General features: G+C 49.7%; 1 long non-coding RNA gene across 1 annotated transcript in view; it reads right to left on the minus strand.

Moving 5' to 3' along the window:
* Window positions 1-12,626, minus strand: part of LOC135575760 (uncharacterized) — a 65,036-nt gene that overhangs the window by 35,618 nt on the left and 16,792 nt on the right. The window contains exon 2 of the long non-coding RNA XR_010467008.1: window positions 3,951-4,083. This is a non-coding gene — a long non-coding RNA (uncharacterized LOC135575760). The remainder of the gene's footprint in view (window positions 1-3,950; window positions 4,084-12,626) is intronic.

Raw genomic sequence — 12,626 nt, forward strand, 5'->3', positions numbered from 1 at the left:
GATGTCCTCGCCTTGGCCCTTGCTGAGGCTGCGGTAGGGTGAGGGACCCTGGGATGGGGTGCAACAGCTCCTCAGAAACCTGGGGGTTTCGCCCCCCTGGGAAGCACATAACACACCACAGTGTTGCAGGACGGAGGGGAGGAGGATTGCCCTAGACCTCCCTGCACAGCCACAGGAGGGATGTGGCCGCGGAAACTCATCCCCTTGGCCAGGGACAAGAAAGTATGGGACAACTCCCAGCCAGCCTCTCCCTTCCAGGCAAGTTTGAGCAGAAAAGGTCATTTTGCCCAGCCTGGGGTGGTTTTCATTGGTGGAGAAGCTTCACCCAGCCCTTCTCCACAGCCTAGAGAAAGGTTTCTGCTGATTTAGACCACTGGTCACCCTGCCAGAGATGAGGCTTCATCAGCTGCCAGCACTCAAGCACTGTATCATTTAAAACTCACTCTGATGTCCCATTTCACTGGTGATGTCAGCCAAAAGATATTTTAGCAGAGGGGGGGGAAAAGCCCAGCATAAACATAGGGTGTGACCAAACCCAGAATAGGCTTTGCCTACAAATTAAGCATCTGCCTTCTTTAAACCAATCCACTCCTTCTCCAGGCCTCCGAACTGGTATCACTCCTCAGGTCTCCCCACAGGTGGGGGAAATGAAGCGAACCAGCCAGCTGGACACGGTGGTGAGAGCAAGAGGAATTAGTCTCCATAGTATATGAAAAGAATTAGGAGTACTTAGCCTCCTTTTGCCCTTATCAGTGGTCTCAAATGTCACTTTGAGAGGGAAATGTAGTGGAAATTCCTGCAAATCTTTCCTACAATTAAGGAATTGACAAGATTTTTCAGCTTTTTCTCTTTGTGTTTGAAAAATTACTACATAGAGAAAACAATCTTTGAAGCACATATAACTCACAATAGGCTGAAACATTATCTTAAACTCTTCGTCTGCTTCCTGCTTAAGTAAACATATTAGGAACGTGTGTATATATTTCTTGGGTAGCTTAAAAATAAAAAGAAAAGAGGTATATAGTCTCTTCTGCATTTGAGTAGCATGTTGTTTATGTTGTTATAAGCACAGATCATATTTATAGCTGAACACTGTGTGAAAGTGCAGGCAAGCTGGGAAACATTTGTTAGGTTTAATGATCTTTTATTTAACTGGTGCAGAAAAATGCATCCCTTTGGATTGATTCATGGCATGAATTGTATAGAAACCTTCTTCCTCAAGAAAAGAAAAACCTCAAAAGGTCAATCTGACATTTCAGCTTTCTCAAACATCCAGCAAAGATGTTCACACACCAAAATCCCCAGCCCAACAAGCTGGATGGGGTTAGAGGAAGGAGAGGATAAACCCCAGCTAGAGATACATTCCAGGACAAAAAGCAGAGCCTTTCAAATCACCTGGCCTGGAAGGGACCCACCCTGCACCGCAGCAGCCCCACTCCACACGCCTCAAAGCATCCCAAGCCAGAGGTTTGCAGGCTGCAAGGAAGAGGCTGACAAAGCCTTTTTTTAGCTGTGTGGCATCTCCCCTATTTGACCAACAAGCTAACCGAGGCCCGGCCCTCCTCTCAGCCTCAGCCGCCCAAAACCAGGGCTGAGAAGAGCTTTTCTCGGTTCCCAGTTGGCTGCAGCAAGCGGCTGCTGTAGAGAGCAAGCCCCACGGGCAGAGCAGCAGCTCTTCCTGCAAGCCCCAGGCAGGTAGTCACGGGTTTCTACAGCTTGACACCTCTCGCCAAGGGTGTTGCATCTCTGCACTGTTGCAGAATTAACTCAACCCTGGATCAGCCTTTTCCCAGCAGAGCAGTGACCCACCACAGGACCCTGCAGCTTGCGCTCAGCTTCCCCTGCTCCTCCAGGGCAAAGCACGTACACACACGTGTATGTACTAGTATTTGCTGCCATAGGGGTAAGGGCTGTCTGAGAACTGCTTTTGTGGTCATGCAGAGGGAATAACACGCAGAGACATGCAGCAGAGCATCCCGGGAGCCTGCTGCAAAGCCAAGCACACCCAGGGGACCTGGTACAGCAGAGGCTCCCTGGAGCTCGTGCCCAGCCCAGGAGTGACTGTCCCCACAGCCACAGGGACCAGCCAGTGCTCCAGCCAAGCACATCCCTCTGCCTGTGACTTTCCCTCAGCACCCACAGTCCATTTCCACTTAGGGGCTGAACACTGATCACCCATTAGGCATTTTCCAGGTCAACCTGAGTCACCCCCAAGTTCTTCCCCATACAATTGGGTGCTTTGCGGAGGGAGCTCCCAAAGCGCAACACAGCAAACACCACCAGTCTTTCCCTTTAAAATCATAGAATCATTTAGGTTGGAAAAGACCAAAACAAAGCTTTCATCTCAGCTACATTGTCTTGTATCAGCCTGGATTTTCCTTTTTATACTACAGCTTCAGGGGAAACAAGCCCACAGGCAAAAGGAAGCCACTCCAAGGTGCCAGTTTCACCCCCAGCACCACTCTAACCCTCCCCACACAGATTAAACAGCATCTTTGAAAAGCAGCATCCTCCAAGAAGGCAGCCCCAGGCCTACCTGCTCTCAAACCAAGTAACCTTTATTACTCCTGTTAAATTACTGCTACACAATTTCTCCTCTGAAAACAATATCAGCTTTTCTCATCTCAGGCTGCACACTCACCATGCTCCTCCTACCACTGCATGTCCCCACACAGCTCCCATGCACTTACCAGTAGCACCTCTGCAGTGAGCAAACAGGGACAACCTTGCAGATGGGCTGGCTTAACTCATTTAAACTAGACCTGCAGGAGAGGAGTGGGCTCCCACCTTGTTCCCACCTTCCACAGCCCACACATGCTCTGCTCCTGCAGGCAAATGGCAGCACATCCCCGGACAGCAGCACATCACAGGTGACCATAGAGCAACACTGATGTGGCAGGACCCCTCTGATAAGCTTAGGCTGAAATTTTCTCCAGAAACAGCTTGCTTAGTCCTACCTACAGCTTATACCAGCTCAGCAAACTAAACAAACTCTTCTGGCAAAGTTTTCTGTAACAGTCTAGCTGGAGTATTTCAGCCCTCTCTCATTTGCACCAACTCAACAGCTGCAACGACTTAAGGCACAAACATGCACACCTGCTCTGTGCAACAAATCCATAACTTGGAGACATTTGCTCCCGAAGCAGAGGGGAACTTGTGGTTGTCCCTTAGCTGCTCCTGCTGGGCCCTACAGCACCAGTCAGCAGGGGAGCCAAGGGACAGAAATCCTGTGGAGGGGTGGGATGAGGTGGGTCCTTAAGCAAAGCAAAGGCTTCAGCATCTGCAATGAGGCCACCTGTCAAAGTTCTTGATCTATATGAAAACGCCACCAAAGAAACCCAAAGCTCCACACCCTGACTGACATTGCTGTTCTGGCAAAACCTCCCAGGGTGGAGTTCGCCCGAGTCATCAATTTTCATGTTTAAGTTTGATGAGATAAAGAGCTAAGGCGTGATTTGTGCCAACCAAACCAAACACAGCAAGCTCCATCCATCCTCCTCTGGAAGGGTAATGTTTATTGCATGGCGCAGCTGCCAATGAGCCACTAAATATGAATTGCATAAACCAAGCACATCTCAGAACAGATTTTCCTGGTGCTTGTCAAAGTGACCTCCCCTGCAACTAGAAAATGCCCCAGAGAGAGTCTGTCTCTTGCAGGGAGCCCACCCTGCCATGCCGCTCTCAGCGTCGATGGGCAACTCCTATTTGCCAGGAGGATTTTGGACCAACACCTCTGGAGCTCTGCATTGATGAGCCTCCTCTCCTTTCACCACCAGAAAACAAGATAACATTCCCACCCTTACATTTAACCGCAAAACCCCTGCCAGGCTTTATGGCTTCAGCATCCAAATCCCTGATGCAATCGTCAGCACACCTCTGAGGAGGTGCTGGAGATCTGCATCCTCCTTAAGGGCGCTGGGGCAGCAGCAGCTTTACAAAACACCACTCACCGGCAGAGCTGAAACGCCTGAGGTACAACGCAGTGGTGCTGGGGGACGCCTCCTTCGTGGGGGTGCCACCGGGCCGGCTTAGGGGCTGGGGACAGCATCGTGATCCACTCCAACAAGTTTGTTTTCCAAGAATCTAAGAAACAGAATGAACACTTTCAAATTCAGGCCAGCAACCTTTCTACAAGAAGTTTTATTTACCACCCTGCAGGCAGGGTGCAGAGAGCTCTTTGTGTCGGCCCTGCTCCCCACTGCGTAGTTGGGGCCCTTGCGTGTTTCGGTTGGAAATACTCTCCTTTAGTTCTTACAGGAACCACGTTCACAGTGCAGGATCTATTTACTCGTTGACTGCTGTCTCCTAAGCATTATTTTTGGTCCCTCCAGGGACTGGCAATGAAGACACTTTTTCCACAGCACGTAACAGAGAAAGGTCCCAAAGGGAGCTCCATGGAGCACCATGTAATGTCACTGTGAAAATGTGGCCTGGATGAATTTTGCTGCTTACACAGCAGCGTCCAGCCAAGGCCAAAGGCTGCAAGAAAAAATTGAAGGCTATACCAGAGACATGAGTGCCACCAAGCTCGTAGGACAATCATGCGTTTGTCCTTAAGATGAAAGAAGGAATTCAGTTCAGGCTGTGGTAAAGCCCAGAAAGCACAGCGGGGAGATTTAATGGGAGTTTAATCACCAATTTTAATGGAATTTGCTAGAGGTCCCACAGGGCATAGGAATCATAGAATCATAGAAACATTTAGGTAGTAAAAGACCCTTGAGATCAACGAGCCCAACCATAAACCTAACAGTGCCAAGTCCACCACGAAGCTGTGTCCCTAAGTGCCACATCTGCACATCTTTTAAGTACTTCCAGACACGGTAACTCAGCCACTTCCCTGGGCAGCCTGTTCCAGTACTTGCTAACCCGTTTGATGAAGAAAATTTTCCATGATACCCAATCTAAACCTCCCCTGGTGCAACATGGGGCTGCTCCCTCTTGTCCTATTGCTTTTTGCTTGGGAAAAGAGACTGATCGCCGCTCTCTGTTTTCACCACCCTGGGTTATGGGCTGGGGGAGCAGCTGCCCCCTGTACAGCTCCCCATCCCCTGCAGCGCCACCTCCCTCCTGCAAGGGAAGCTCCCCCCAGTTTTCAGAGCTGACAACAAGGATCTGCTCAGGGGCCAGGGATGACAGGGGATTCCTCGCACACAGGGAAGGCAGAGCATGTGTTTCCACACCCCTGCTCCTTCAAGCTACTGCAAAGTGGCATTAGAAAGGCCTGTGCACCCCAGAGGCTGCATCCAGGTTCAGGTAACCCCAAAACCTGTCCTAACTTGCTCCCACTCCCTCACGGACTGTCAGGGCTGCAGAAAGAGCAAACTGCCCCATGCGGCTCCTGCAGCCCCACTGCAGCCCTGGTACTGGAGAAACCAGCCATGCAGCCCCTCTAACGCCACTCAGGAGTCCCAGCAGACCCATGCTCTGGTTTGCACTCTCAGTTGAACAAGCTGTTTGCTTCAAGCAGCACAGAGCCCTTGTCCATGCTCTTTGGCCAGCCAGCGAACCATCTGTGCTGCTCTCACTGCAGGTCAGGGGAACAGTCACATATTCCTGGTCCCAGAGGACTGCTGTTTGCCTTCCCCGTCTCACTGCTTGGTGCTACTGCTCCACTAGCAATTTAAATTCACTTCAGAAGCACCATGTTTCAGAGTTAGAAAGGTGAAGTCATGTCCACTTCGGTTACAGAGATTATTCAGGCATCAATGTGAACTACCAGCAGTTACTCCATCCTAACCATTGTTCCCGCTCAGATAAAGCCCTGCTGTGCTACCCCAGGAGTATTACTGACCAGTAGCAAATGCTTGGAGGAAGCCTGTATGAATCAAGTGAAGTACACAGCCCAACAGCACATTAGGGACTCGTGGGCTGATGTTTGTAACAGTCACAGAAGGACCATCCACCAGGACCTCTCTTAGATCTCCATATGTAATTCAGTCACAATCACACACTGCACCACAACCCGAGTCGAGGCAGACTGAAACCAGCAATAACGTCCCTGCACAGGGTGCATTGGCTTAATTAACATTTGAAACATGCTGTCAAGGAAACAGTGCTGCCCTTTGCACTGAGCAGAGGTGGGGCAGACACAGGTTTGGGCACAAGGAGATGCCACAGGGTGGTAGAATTGGCTTTGCTGGAGATACAGAGTGGGCTCTCTGCATGGCGAGAAGGAAAGCGATGACTTCTCATCAGGGGCACTTGCTTTAAGGTCAGCGTTCACAACTGATGACAGGCTAAAAACCAGAGAAACAAAAGTCCTGTGAGCAGCCACAGGACAAGCATCAGCAAGAACCGTGCAGGGGAGAGTAGAGCTTGAAAAACACAGCAGGTGGAAGAAACATTTTTGGGAGCACAGTGCTGGGAACAGCGCGTCTGACAGTCATAGCAAAGAAAACCAGAGACATCAGCACTTCTGAGTCCCCTCCCCAGCTCTAGGGAAGAAGGCAGGTTGGTGGCTGGAGAAAGGAGACCAAGGCACCCACGCCATGCTCCTCCAACGTGGAGCAACCTGGGGGTCCCCACTGCACCCTTTTGTGCCTCAGTTTCCCACCTGGCAGTGGTGACCCTTCCCACGTGCTCTGCAGGAATGGGGAGCCTTTGGAACAGCTTGAAAGAGCCTGTGAGGGGGAAGGTGTTTTGGAAATCAACATGGCTATTGTTTTTCTCCATGAAAGATGAACAAATTCCACCATTAAAGGGTCAGCTCAGTCCATGTGAAGACCAGGCTATTGTAACCTCTGCTGCTTCTGTGAGCCATTTTTCTCCTGAAGAAGAAGCCACCAGGCCAGTTCACAGAGAGCACTCCTTCTGAAGGTGGAAAATGCCTGGCATTGTGTCCGGCCTGTGTTTGAAGTGGGAGAAAAGCAACTTTGAATAAGCTTTTTATGGGCCCCATGGCTCTGCTTGACCATAATGTCAGCTTGTAATTAGCAACAGATACCACTTCTGTCACTCCCGATGTTATCATCAGCCGTCTTGCGTTTCAAAGTGAGGAGAGGCATGTAAATTATGGGCAATTTGGTCTCTGAAATGGGCTTTATGTTTTTGGTGAGTTTTTTTCCTGCAGGGCAACCAGGAAACCTGGAGTTTGTTACAGAGATAGCGGATGAGCCAGTAGAGAGGGGAGAGGAGCAATGCGATGTACGGTACAGAGCTGCTCCAGCACACCCCTGGAGGAAACACAGCTGTGCCCGCTCCCCGGCCAAGGCAGAGCTGAGCTGGTAGGTGTCACAGGGGCTGTATATTTTGAGAAAAGAGCAGAGCACGTTTGGACGCAGCCACCGTCCTGTGTCTGAGACAGAGAGGGCTCTGCAAGGCTTCATTCACACAGCGACTGCGGGGCTGGAAGAGGATGGCTCGTCCGAGGCAGCCAGGGCAACATTGTTCCTACTCAACGTATCACAAATACTTTGTCTAAGTCTTAGATGGCCCAAGGACAACTGAGACAGTATTTTCCCCTTATTGATAGAAAATGTTGCCTTCAATTAAAATACAATTTTCAGAGTGAAGGCTTGAATTTCCCAAATCAGATTAGATTTTTTGTAAGAAAAACAAACCCCCCCGAACTCGCATAATTTCCAATTTTGACCCAAAGCCATTTTAACCTCTCTTTAAAAAAGGAGCAAAATATTTTGCCTTTTTCTTTTTTTTGTTTTCAGGGGGAAGTCTATTTCTTGCAGCAAGCCCAGCGAGTTCCCCACATCCCTTGGCACTGCTCTGCAGCCTCACAGATCCCACTGCCAGAGCACTGGGCCGAGTATTTGATTTCATCTATTGCTGTACAAATTACCAAGTGTCCTGTTTCTGCCTGGCTTTGGTCTCCTGCAGGACTCACACCGGAGCGGCTGTTTGCAAGGACTCCTCAGGAAACCGGTTAAAGCAGAATTTGGCCCCACACTGACTCCGCGGTGTCAAATTCTCCCCTTTTATTTGCTGGAGGAATTCAAACATCACTCTGCCGCTCCAATCTTTCTGTCTACCACTGGCGAATAACACAGCCAAAAAGGTTATCTGCCTTCAAACAGAAATAGCTTATGTTTAGAAAAGAATTAAGTTTTGTTCCCTTTAGAGTTGCAACCACATCCCCAAAGCTGTTAACCTGAAAGTGAACTTCAGATAGTAAAACTCTAACATCACCCCTTCAGAAGAGCCAGCAGTCAGCAGCTACCTTGTGTACTCTCCCGCTATCTGCCCCATCGATTGCTTGATAGCACAGCTTGTTTTCTTTTCCACGGGAAGACAGCTACTAAATCTATGCTCCCCATCCCTCTCCTTAGCACTCTTGGGCTTCTCCACAGCTGCAATGCTTCTCCATCGTCCCTGCTCTCAGTTAAATAAACATTATGACACATACTGATTGCTTTAACAAACTTTACTGTTCCACGTCCTCGGCAAAGCACGGTTATCTTTTTACAGGGAACATTCCTTTCCTGTTGCTATGCCTACTTCAGCGCCATCCAGCACGATCGCCCAGACTGCTGAGCGAACCCGCACTTTCCAGCGACTCCGTTTTGCTCATCTTGAAATAGCTGAGAAGGGGTGCGGGGCCAGAGCGCCGGCAGATGGGAGCTGTCAGAGCTCCTGCAGCCCAGCCCAGGACTCGGCCACGGCTGCCGGAGGGTGAATATTGTCTTCTGAAAGTGCCCCAGAGCTAAAAGTGGCTGGGTGGAGCAAGGCGGGTGAAGGAAAAGGGAAAAGAGGGGTACGATTGCCAGCACAGCCAGGGAAGGTCGGTTTTATCCTCCTCATAAGGCTGCATTTGGAGTTCTGTAATTTGCAACTAAATTGCAGAATCCAGAAATATTTCTGGCAAATGGTATTTCACAACCATCCATCATCGTCGTGCACAATTTCCTTCACATGACAGCCTATGTTTTTAAACTTGCAAAGAGAGGGGAAACTGCCATTTGTTTTGGCCAAGCCCAACGAGCCCTTGGCGCAAGACTCGGGGCGCCGGGGCTGCTCCCGTCGATAAGCCGGGCAGACAAGCTCCAGCCAGGCGAGCGCGGGCACCTCGTGTTCCACACACACCATGTAACAGTTTCAAGAAATGAGTGTGTTTCAGTTTCCCCTAACCAGCTCGTTTTTCACATCTAACACAGCAGTGCCTATCGTCCACGCGGTTGCATCACTGTTAATTGCTGGAGGGCAACCTAGAGATTTTAATGACAAACTTCCCTAAAGTCAGCAATTTCACCTTTTTCCATGTTGTTCTCACTTCCCCTTGTGCAAACATTTTCTTCCCAATAAATGGCGGGTTGGCTCTGCAGATACCCCAGTTCTCCAAGGTCTGATTACTTCTCTCTATCAGAAACCCAGACACAGCATCTCCAAAATGTACCTGGTATGCTGGACAACACAGAGTGACACCAGTGAAACCGAAGAGGCTTTCTGGCAGCTGATCTGTTGTAAAAGACAGTTCTTCCTTTAGCAATCAGCCAGAATATTTTTGGGTCTGCAGGGCATGCGTGTGCGCTGCCCTTACAGCTCTCAATTTGAACACTCCTGCACCTTCATGCACAGCAAACCTGAACTATTTTCTCCTTGTTCTAAGGACATTAAGCAACATACATGATCTAATTAAGATTTCTTCTTTTTAATCTTTCCGGTTAGGCATTTTCATGACCCAGCCACAATACATTAGACTAGTTGTACATGGGGGGAAGTACAAGGGTGTGAGCAGAGGAAAGGACTTGAAAGGAAGCAGATAAATCCCAGCCCAAGTCCCTCCTTGCCCGTAACTGGCAGCGAGCGCTTTGCCAGCTGCACAAGGGCTCAGGGCAGTCGTGCAAGGGTTGGGGGCTGCCCCCTTTCCCAGGCCAGGCCAACAGTCACTGTTTGTTGGGGGATTCACCATCTTGTCCCCATCTCTCTCCCTTCCACCAAGCTCTGCACCCAGAGCTCTGTCCATCTCATGGGTCCAGGAGCAGAGGTCTCCCAGGGCAGAGAGGTCCCACACACCATTGGAGGGGTCACCCCAGGATAAACTCAGCACTAGGGGGAGAGATTTCTGCCCATTCTTCTCCCACAACTTGGGCTTGTGCACAACAGCTCTCTAGAGACCCTTCACCTACCCTGGCCCAAAGGATATGGCAAGGGCAGGCAATGTCTCCCACCTCTGGACCAGCAGTGCCAAGGGATGCTCCTGCTGGCAGCCCTCCAAAGACTCATCTCCGGCCACGGTGACACAGCCAGGGCAGCTCTCAAAGCCTGCACGGCTCAGGAAGCCAAGGAATCAGAGAGCTGGACGGGCCCAAACCCAGATGAAGAGAGGCAGCCGCGTGAATGGAGGAAATGATTCAGAATCTGGAAATGTGAACAGCACAGGCCGCGTGCGCTGGGTCTGGAATCGGCCTCTCTCGACACAGTGGTTGGGGGTTTTTTTTGGGACTCAGACAGGGATTCTTGGAAGCGTGTCAGGAGCACGCTCAGTGCGTACGCCAGATCCACATGGAGAAAACCTCCTGGTCTGGAACGTCAGCAGTTTTCCCTTTTTCCTTTTTGCAGGTTATACAGGCTGAAGTTTAAATGGCCACATTCCTTGCAGTCATTTGCTTTTATTAAAGGAAAAATACATATACACATTGCCAGCAAACCCTACACCTAGGAGCTGTGCTTTGGGTTACAATAGGACCAAACTGGCCTTCCAAACCTGTCCAAAGGCTTTCAGGGTTACTTCTCTGGCCTTCCAAACCTGTCCAAAGGCTTTCAGGGTTACTTCTTTGTTGTCAATCCAGTGCTCATTCCCACTGAACTGCAAACATGTCAAGGCCAGCATCCACTGGAAAAGGCTCTTTCCCACCACAACCTGTTAATGTGTGCTCTGCCCCGCTCGAGTGCAGCCCCCCTACCTCAGACCCTGCAGAGTTCCCTCTAACAACCAGTCCCTGGGTCCCCATCACTGTCCTGTATTTAAGCTCACCTTAGCCTAACAAGGCTGCACTTCTGGTCCCTCTTTTAGCTTTTCCAGCCCATTTCATAGGCATGAGCTCTGGTTTCTGCCTCTCCATAGAAATGGGATTGCACAGTCTAACTGCCCCAGCCTTTAGGTAAAAAACAACCTTCAAGATACCCCAGTGACATCCACACCAGCTTGCCCAGTTTTCCAGCTCAACTCTTTGGGGCCAGCAGACCCTCATTTTTGCATTGGCTCCTTTTGGGCTCCATTAGGCAAAATGCTATAGCAGCACTTAAGCCACTTTTGCTGCTTTTGCAAAGGGTTCCCCTGATCACTCTCACCCACACTGCTGCCCCACCTCTGCCCCTATCAGCTCCTTCCAGCCTTTGTCCTCCCACCATCCCTAAAAGCTGCTTATTTTCCAAAAATCGCCTCTTGTCCTGCTCGTTCAACCTGCAGAGGTAGAACAAGTTCACCTTTCCTTGCTGCCGCCAGCGTGGCCTCAGCCAATTTACATCTCGCTGGGTAACACGAGATCAAAGACAGTGGCAAGGCTGGGGTCTCTGGCTGCCTGGATAACCTCAGTGCTGCTGAGGGAGTTGTGACAGTCTCACGGAGGATGGAGAAGATCCAGGAAGGTCAGTCCCAGATATCATCATGTTTAATTTCACTTCATTAAGTCAAAATGGGTTTGAGTTTCATCCCAGACAGTGTTTGAGAAACGTACTCATGGGGGGGTCAGTGGCAGGGCCCAACACTCCTCAGCGTGCGGCATGGGCTGAAGCACTCACGACCATAAATCAGCTCTCCACAGGACAACCAGATGCAATTTTTGAGTTTGTCCCTGAGCTGGCTCTGAATTTGACACCCAAGAAGGTCTAGATCTGCCTGTTTGGGAAATTAATCCCTTCCAGATCAGCCTCAAACCTGGTCCTGGAGGCAAACACACCTCCCTGCCCCTGTGTCCTCTGTGCATGGACTGGAAACACCACCTAAATTAGAGGGAAGGGAGTCTGCTTTCCTGTTTGTGCAAGAACTGACTTCTCTGAAGATTTGCCAGTGGTGGGGCTGGGTTTAAGAAGGATAAAATACTGGTGAGATGAAGGGGAGCATCAGTGAAGGTCAGTAAGTACTTTGGATTAAAATTTCTCCCCAGATTTATGTGAGGTTTGCATTGTCTAGCTTTCTTTTGCTGGGTGATTTCTTACATTCCTGTGGCACAAGAAGCCAATTTCATCCTTGCTCTAAATCCATTTATTTCTCTCCTGAAATTAATTTTGCTCTTGCATTTCAAAGAGCAGTGATGGCAGAACAGCCACTAAGCTCTGTGAGACACAGAGGAGTTGCGTCTGCTGCAACGGCATAACCAGAAACACAGTTTTTGCCCTCTGAGGGAGGGCTGTGGACATTTTACCTTTGGCTTCCAAAAAACCCAGCTAACTTTGAGCCTGTTTCATAGTTCTTTCAGGGAAAAAGAAAAAACAACATCAGACCCACATTTCCAAATGCACCTATTCCCAACCATGTTTTTAGGAAAAATGCATGGTGAATCTTTACACTTCTCCCAACAATACGCGCAGAACACGACTGGTTTGGTGAAGAAGTGGAGAAAAGAAGGCAGCAAACTTACAGCAAGGTTGAGCAACAAATGAGATCCTGTCTCTGAAGAAATGACACTGTGAATCTGGTGAGGAGAAGGAACAGACTGTCTGTTGGCTTTTCTATC

This window comes from Columba livia, chromosome 18 (genome assembly GCF_036013475.1).
Source record: "Columba livia isolate bColLiv1 breed racing homer chromosome 18, bColLiv1.pat.W.v2, whole genome shotgun sequence".
Lineage (NCBI taxonomy): Eukaryota > Metazoa > Chordata > Aves > Columbiformes > Columbidae > Columba > Columba livia.